The sequence below is a fragment of the Fusarium oxysporum genome, chromosome VI (assembly GCF_013085055.1).
Source record: "Fusarium oxysporum Fo47 chromosome VI, complete sequence".
Classification (NCBI taxonomy): domain Eukaryota; kingdom Fungi; phylum Ascomycota; class Sordariomycetes; order Hypocreales; family Nectriaceae; genus Fusarium; species Fusarium oxysporum.
The window spans coordinates 225,082-233,005 of record NC_072845.1 but is presented as its reverse complement, the minus strand read 5'-3'; positions in this window follow the sequence as shown (position 1 = coordinate 233,005).

The window sequence follows — 7,924 nt, the reverse complement described above, 5'->3', positions numbered from 1 at the left end:
AATATAAATAATATAGAGAAAAATAAATAGAAAAATACAGAGGATTATATAGCCCCTGGTAGAATATAAAATAATAAAATACTAACTAAGGATGCAAATAATATATTAATACTTAATATAGCACTAAGCCTAGACCTATAGTCCTTAGGGCTATATAATAAGATAATAATAGGAAACCTTATAATATATCTAAGGTTAAATATTATAATTATAACTAATTTAAATATATTACTAATAGATATTTAAAACCTAAGAAACCTAGAGACCTTAACTAAGGTAAGTATATACTAGGAGTAACTAATAAATAAGACCCCTAGATAGCTATATAAACCTAGATATTAGGTATAATATAAAGCCTTTATAATATAATAACTCTATATAAAGAAAGTAAAGTAATAATAAGATAGAATCCTTACTTAGATAGCTTAATCTAGGAACTATAAGATAAATTCCTAATAGAGGAAGATATAAAGATTAAAAATATATCTTAAATTCTATTATTATATTAGATAAAGATTAATAAATATTGCAAGAAAAGATAGGAGGACTTAGAATATTAAGAGAAGGAAAAGGCAAAATTTTATACTTAATACCTTAGAAGAAAAAAAGAAAATAAATAAAAAAAGCAGGAAGTAAAAGAAGTATTTTAATAATAATATATATAAGGGAAATATAGCGTAAATAAAACCCTAGGTATAATAAGAGAATAAAGACTTTTAAAATAAGAAATTAAGAAGTACCTTAAAGGTCTATAAGAGAAAGAAGTTACCCCTAATAAGGGTAAGCAGCCTAAAGCACTTTAATAAATTAATAATATTCTAGTTAGAACTACTTTATAAAGTATAAAAAAAGCTTAGAAAAAAGAATATAAAGCTAGAAATTATATCTGCATAAAGAAGTATTAGAATGCCTAAAGTATAAGATATAAAGGAGGAGCAGCTAGATAAGTAGCATAAGACCTCTGTAAATAAGATAAATAATTTAAATAAAAGTAGAAATAAAAGTATAAACTACTTTATAATAAATTTAGAAGCCAGATATATACCTTATATAAAGATTTCTGCCTATAAAGAGCTAGAAAATATAGAAATACTAATAAATTAGAAATAATACTAGTTAGAGTATATTATATTAATAATGCTATAAATCTGCTATATAAAGAAGAAAAATATAACTAATAGGATAATATTTAGATACTTCCTACTTATAAATAATATAAATAGATATTATAAATCTCTTATAAGTACTATTAGTATAATATATATAAATAAGAAAAGCTTAATAATAACTGTTTTCTAATTATAATTCCTAGAATACCTAATAATAAACCCTATTTCGAGGAAGAAACAGAAGGATATATACCCTTTATTTAGTATAATAATCTTAGAGTATTAGAATTATAATTTAATATGGCTTATTACTGCAAGATTTAGAAGAATAAGAACCTCTGCTAAGGAATTAAATAAATAATATAAGGAATTATAGAAGCTAAGAAAGAGTTTAAAGCCCTAACCTTAGAAGAAATCTAAAAAGGAAAGATTAAGTTTATTAATCTAGGAAAATATAATTATAGAGAAAAAGATAAATATGCATAGGAAGCTTATAAATAACTAGAAAAGTATCTCTATAATAAGGAATATTTAGAGTAAGAATATATCCTTAAACTTATTGACTTTAGTAAAGGACCTAATTAGGTCCTAGTTAGTAATAAACTTAAAGAAGAATTAACTATAAAAGAATAATAGAAATAAGAAACTAAATAGTTAGTAAGGAAATAACTAGAAGATAAGAAAATATTAGGAAATAAGTTAAAAGATACCCTTAAATACTATAAGGGAATTAACTATAATAATAAGAATTATAAATTACTATACCTTATAAACTTAGGAAAAGCTATATACTTCCTATAATAATAGAGCTATAGGAATATAATAATATAAGATAAGAGAGACTTAGACCTATAAGTGCTCTAGGAGCTATATAAGATAATAAACCTAATTACTTAGTGCTATAAGCTTAGATTAAGAGAAGATAGCTAAATATATAAATTAACTATAAAGTAAAGAAAAACTTTATTAATCTAAGAATAATTATAAAGCTAGGACTATTATAGAAGAAGAAGTAATTATTATACTAACTTATAAACATAGAAAGATAATACTTTAATTATAATAATAGTATTATAGATTAAGAGATTAATTACCTTAAGGTTTATATTAGAGGAAAGAATTAAGAGATAAGCTTTAATATTATATCTTTAGGAGAGAATATAAATATTCTACTTAATATAAACTAGCTTAGATAATAAAACCTATATATTAACTAGAGGACTGGCTAGGTTATCTTTCTTAGTAACCCTAATAGTAATAGTAAAATAATTATAATAAGTAAGAAAAGATCTTAATCTATAACTAAAGGAGAAAGTATAGACTGGCATAGAATAAAGATTCTACTACCTTTAAAAGGAGTATAATATAAGTATAAGAAAGGCTAGAGAAATAAAATAGAGATCCTAGGTATTCTCTAATAATAAGATCTATAAAAGGATAGACTACTAACTATAAGCTAGGACTAACTAAAGAATATTCTAGAAGAATATTAGATATATAATAAATTATTTAAAAAAGAATTAAAAACAGGAGTCCTTAAATATAGCTAATAGGATTATAAAATTAATCTTATAAATAATAACTTATTATTTTAGAAGTTATATCTGCTTAATAAAAGAGAGCTATAAGTATAAAAGGAATATATTAATAAGATACTAGTAAAAGGCTATATTAGGGAATCTAGCTTATTTTCTATATTATTTATATTCTTTATATTAAAGAAAAATAAAAAAAATAAACCTATTATTAACTACTAACTAGTTAATATAAAAACTATTAAAGACTAAACCCTACTTCTGCTTATTATAGAACTTAAGGATTAATTATAAGGTAAAAAGATCTTTACTGCTTTAAACCTAAAGGGAGTATATAATCTAATTTATATTAAGAAAGGAGATAAATAGAAAATAGCATTTAGAACTAGATTTAGACTTTTTAAATATATAGTAATACTATTTAGTCTTATTAATATACTTATAATGTTTTAATAGATAATTAATAGTATACTTTAATAATATCTTAATATCTTTATAATCTATTACCTAGATAATATCCTAATCTTTTTAAATAGTAAAGAAGAATATAGGGAATATATCTATAAGGTTTTAAAAATACTATAAGATATTAAGCTACTAGTTAAACTAGAGAAAAATTACTTTTATATTATAAAAGTAGATTTTTTAAGATATATTATTATACCTAGAGAAATCTAAATAGAGAAGAAAAAAGTATCTGCAGTAGCAGAATAGAAAGTACCTAGTAATATTAAGGAAATATAAGCCTTCTTAGGCTTTGCTAACTATTATAAATAATTTATTAAGGACTTTAATAAGATTATAAACCCCTTAATAGAACTTATAAAGAAAGATAAGCCCTTTGCCTAGAATAATAAGGTATAAGAAGCCTTTAATAGGCTTAAATAATTAATCCTTAGCGAATTTATATTAGTAATATTTAATCCTAATAAGGAGATTAAACTAAAAATAGATTTATTAGATTTTATATTAGGAGGATAAATTAGTTAATAAGATAATATAGGAAAATTATATCTTATTGCCTTTTATTTATATAAGCTATATAAAGTAGAACTTAACTACCTAATTTATAATAAAGAGTTTTTAGTAATTATTAACTATTTTAAAGAATTTAGATATTACTTAATAGGAAGTAAGTATTAGGTTAAGGTTTATATTAACTACTAGAATATTTTATACTTTGCTATAATATATAAACTTAATTAATAATAGCTATGCTATATAGAATACCTATATAAGTTTAATTTTATAATTATTTACTATAAAGGATTTAAAAATAAAAGAGTAGATATAATTAGTTAATAATTAGATTATAATACTAGTACTATTAAAGTAAAAGAATAGGTATTAAAAAAAAATAATAAGGGAGAATACTAATTTACCTAGTAAATATAAATATTAGGATAGATAGAAGTAAAGGTAATTAAAGAAATCCTAGGGGATTTATAGGAATTTATCTAAGAATTTTATGTATATCTACTATATAGATACTAAGGTATTACTAAGACCTTTAAAAGACTATTATAGTAAGGCTATAAGGTCTTAAGAAAAGAAATAGAGAAAATAGTTAAATAATATAACCTTTATATAAAAACTAAGTTATAATAATATAAACTATATAGAGAATTATAGCTGCTATTAGTAATATAATAACTATAGGACTTAATTATAATAAATTTTATAATTAAACTACCCCTATTAAAAGAACCTTTAACTAGAATCTTTTATAATAGTATTATAATTATAGTAGATTAACTTATAAAGTTCTTATATTACCTACCCTATAGAGAGGTAATAGATGCAGAAGAACTTATATATATCTTTTATAGAAATATTATTAATATATATAAGTTACTAATAGAAATCCTTTTAGATAGAGGATTTATATTTATAGCTAAGTTTTAGTAAGTATTTATAGTACTACTAGGATTAAATTATTAGCTTACTATAGTATTTAGACCTTAAGTAAATAGGCAGATAGAATAAATAAACTAAGTACTAAAATAATACCTTTAGTATTATATTAATTATAAATAAAATAATTAGGTTAAAAAGCTATTATATGCCTAATTAGTATATAATATTGCCTATAATAAGAGTATAAAGCTTATACTAGCTTATGCTAATTTCGGATTTATATTAGATATATATTATAATATATAAAAACTTAAAACTACTAACCCTGCAGTAATTATTAAAAGTAATAATTTAAAGAATCTATATAATAAACTCTAAATAGAACTAGAATTTATAAGAAAAAAGATATAATAGTATTATAACCCTAAAAAAGTAAGAGGTCTTACCTTTTTAGAGGGAGATATAATATACCTATTTATAAAAAATATTATTATAAAATAACTAAGTTATAAACTTAACTTTAAATATATTAGACCTTATAAGATTATTAAAAAGGTCTTAAAGAGTAACTATAAATTAGATCTATTACTAAAGGTTAGGCTCTATTTAATCTTTTATATTTTATTACTTAAATTAGTAGAAGGTATAATATAAGTTAAGATAGATAATAAACTAATAGAAGTAAAAAGACTAAAAGTCTATAAAGCAGAAGAAATTAAAGGCATATATATAAAGAATAGTAAAAAAGAATATTTAGTAAAATAAAAAAACTACTTAGAAAATAAAAATATATAGAAACTATTAAAATACCTTACTAATACCTAGTAACTTCTAAAGAACTTTTATTAGCCTTAAGGAAAAAAGAATTTAGTATAGCACTCTAGTTAATAATACTATAGTCTTTTAATAACTAAATATTATTTAAAGCAGAAGATTTTGCGGCCTAATAATTAGCTAACTCTTGATTTTCTAATGCCTCTAATTTATTAAGATCCTTATAATTATAATAGATTATTTTAGCAGCCTTTTTATATAAATACTTTTCCTGGTAATATAAGCATTAAAGGCAGGTAAGGGCCTTCTAGAGGTTAGCCTTAGCCTGCTTTTTCTACTTATTAATATAATCCTTTTTATATAATACCCTTATAACTATAAGAAAATTAGCAAGAATAAATAAAGAAGGAAGTGCTTTAAGATAGATATATAAGCTTAAGAAGTTATACTACTAAAGTTATAATTAATATACTTCTTAGAGATATAAAAATCACATTACTATTTACCTTCTGAAACTATATATTAGGGATAGTTAGTATAAAAGCAGGTAAAGCAATAAGGTATCTTAAAACCAAATTTATAGATTAAGTTAGAAATATCTTTATAATACTTAGAAGCCACTTTAGGATAATTAATATACTTAGAAATACGATTAGATATATTATTAGTATAGAAAAATGTTTATAGGGGTAAGTTTAGATTATACCTATAGATTTTATGCTTAGTTGCTTATAGGCCTTAAGGATAAGACCCTAGAGAGGGGAGAGATTGTGTTATAACCTAATATATTCTGATGCATATAAATAAGTACCTTATTTTTTCTCCTAATTAATAGCTACCTACCTTATAATAAGTTAAATATATATTATTTGACTTATATAATAAAGAAAGATAAATAAAGTTAAACTAATTATATTTAACTTATATATCTCCTAGTATATATATATATTTATTTAGCAGTAAATAGAACTTAGCTTACTAGCTATTAATAAAGTATCTTTATATTAATAAGCCTAATATATATTACTTAATTATTAAGAGATATAATATTTTGCATTACTTAGTATTATGCCTTATATTATCTATAAATATAAACCTAGTATGGATTAATTTACCTGTTTAGAAACCTAATTATTATATTATAGCTATATACTAAGCTTTAAGAATATATATTTTAAGATAAAAAAAAATACCTAGCTCCTTTAAAATCTTTCTTAATATTTCTTTTTATTATAATAGTTAAAATGTAATATAAAAAGTTAAAAAGAACTTAATTTTAAAAATATAAGTTATAAAGTATTTAATTAAGTACTTTATTTCTTAATTATAGGCCTTCCTAAGTAGCCTAAAGTACTTAATATTAAGAGGCTATAGTATATAAAAAAAAAGAATTATATATATATAGTATAATATTATTATTTTCTTATAAAATATTTTAAAGTTAATTAAGTAATAACTTTTATAATTATTAAGAATTAAAAAATAATAAGTATTAATTAATTAGTTAATTATATATTAAAGCCTAATAATTACCTAATAGAATTAATAGCCTAATACTTATTAACTAGTAATATATTATAATTTTTAAATAATTAGCTTATTATTATTTTTAAAATTATATAATTAAAAAGTAAACATTTATAAGTTTTAATTAAAAATATAGTAAGTCATAATATATTTATTAAACTTTTTTAATTTTTAATAATTAAGGATTATATTAGCCTGGGCTTATATATTATTTATTTTATTTATAAGTTTTATATAAAGCATATTATATAGTTTTATAACTTATTATAATCTTAATTTAAGGTCTGCCTTATAGGCCTAAAGTATATATTATATGTGAATTACACCATATTTGAATGGAGGGTCCCAACCGTAGCTGGCTAGATTACGTATTTGCGCGAGGGGGGATCCCTGGCTGTGGTCTAGCGCCGCTCCATGGAAGCAGCCTCCCGATAGCGATGCGACGAGGAGCGGCCAGCATGTTGTAGTGGCGAGTATTTATACCTATCCATTGAGCCAGCATGTGCCCTTCCTGTGTACTACCTGTCCGGTTGTTTGATGGATATTCTTAGCCACCCAGTTAACAGGCAACTGACCGCTTCGTCAAGCTGATGAGTGCATATGGTCTTGTAGGTATGGCCGCATTTACGAGTCCGTGTCGCATCCCTATTGCTGCAATGTAAAAAGTAAAGTCTTGAGTTCTCTGAAGCACGGCTCTTGTTGTAAATCAGTAGCTCGCGGTCAAAACGAAAGCAAGGTTCGGGCGTGGCGTAATAGGTAGCTCTATTGTGGATGCTTTCTCAGCTGGGAATTCTCCATGAGGCTCTCCTGAGCTTCTTCCTTCTTTGGGGATAAGTTAACGGATCCTTCTAGACCTGCTTGAAACAAGGTCTCATCGTTCCGTTTCTGCAGTCTCGTAGGTACTCATATCGTGTCCTCGAGGTTTAGTTAAAATTGCGGCTTTATGAACGGGCGGCCTCCAACACATGCCAATAGCACACTCGGTGAAGTACACTGTTATAGTGAGGTTCTTCGGTCCTTCTACAGGAACATGGGAAAGCCGAAGAACCTACGTGGCCCTTGAGATTACCACGGATCTCTTCTTTAATCATCGCAATAACTTGTAAACTAATCCTGGAATAC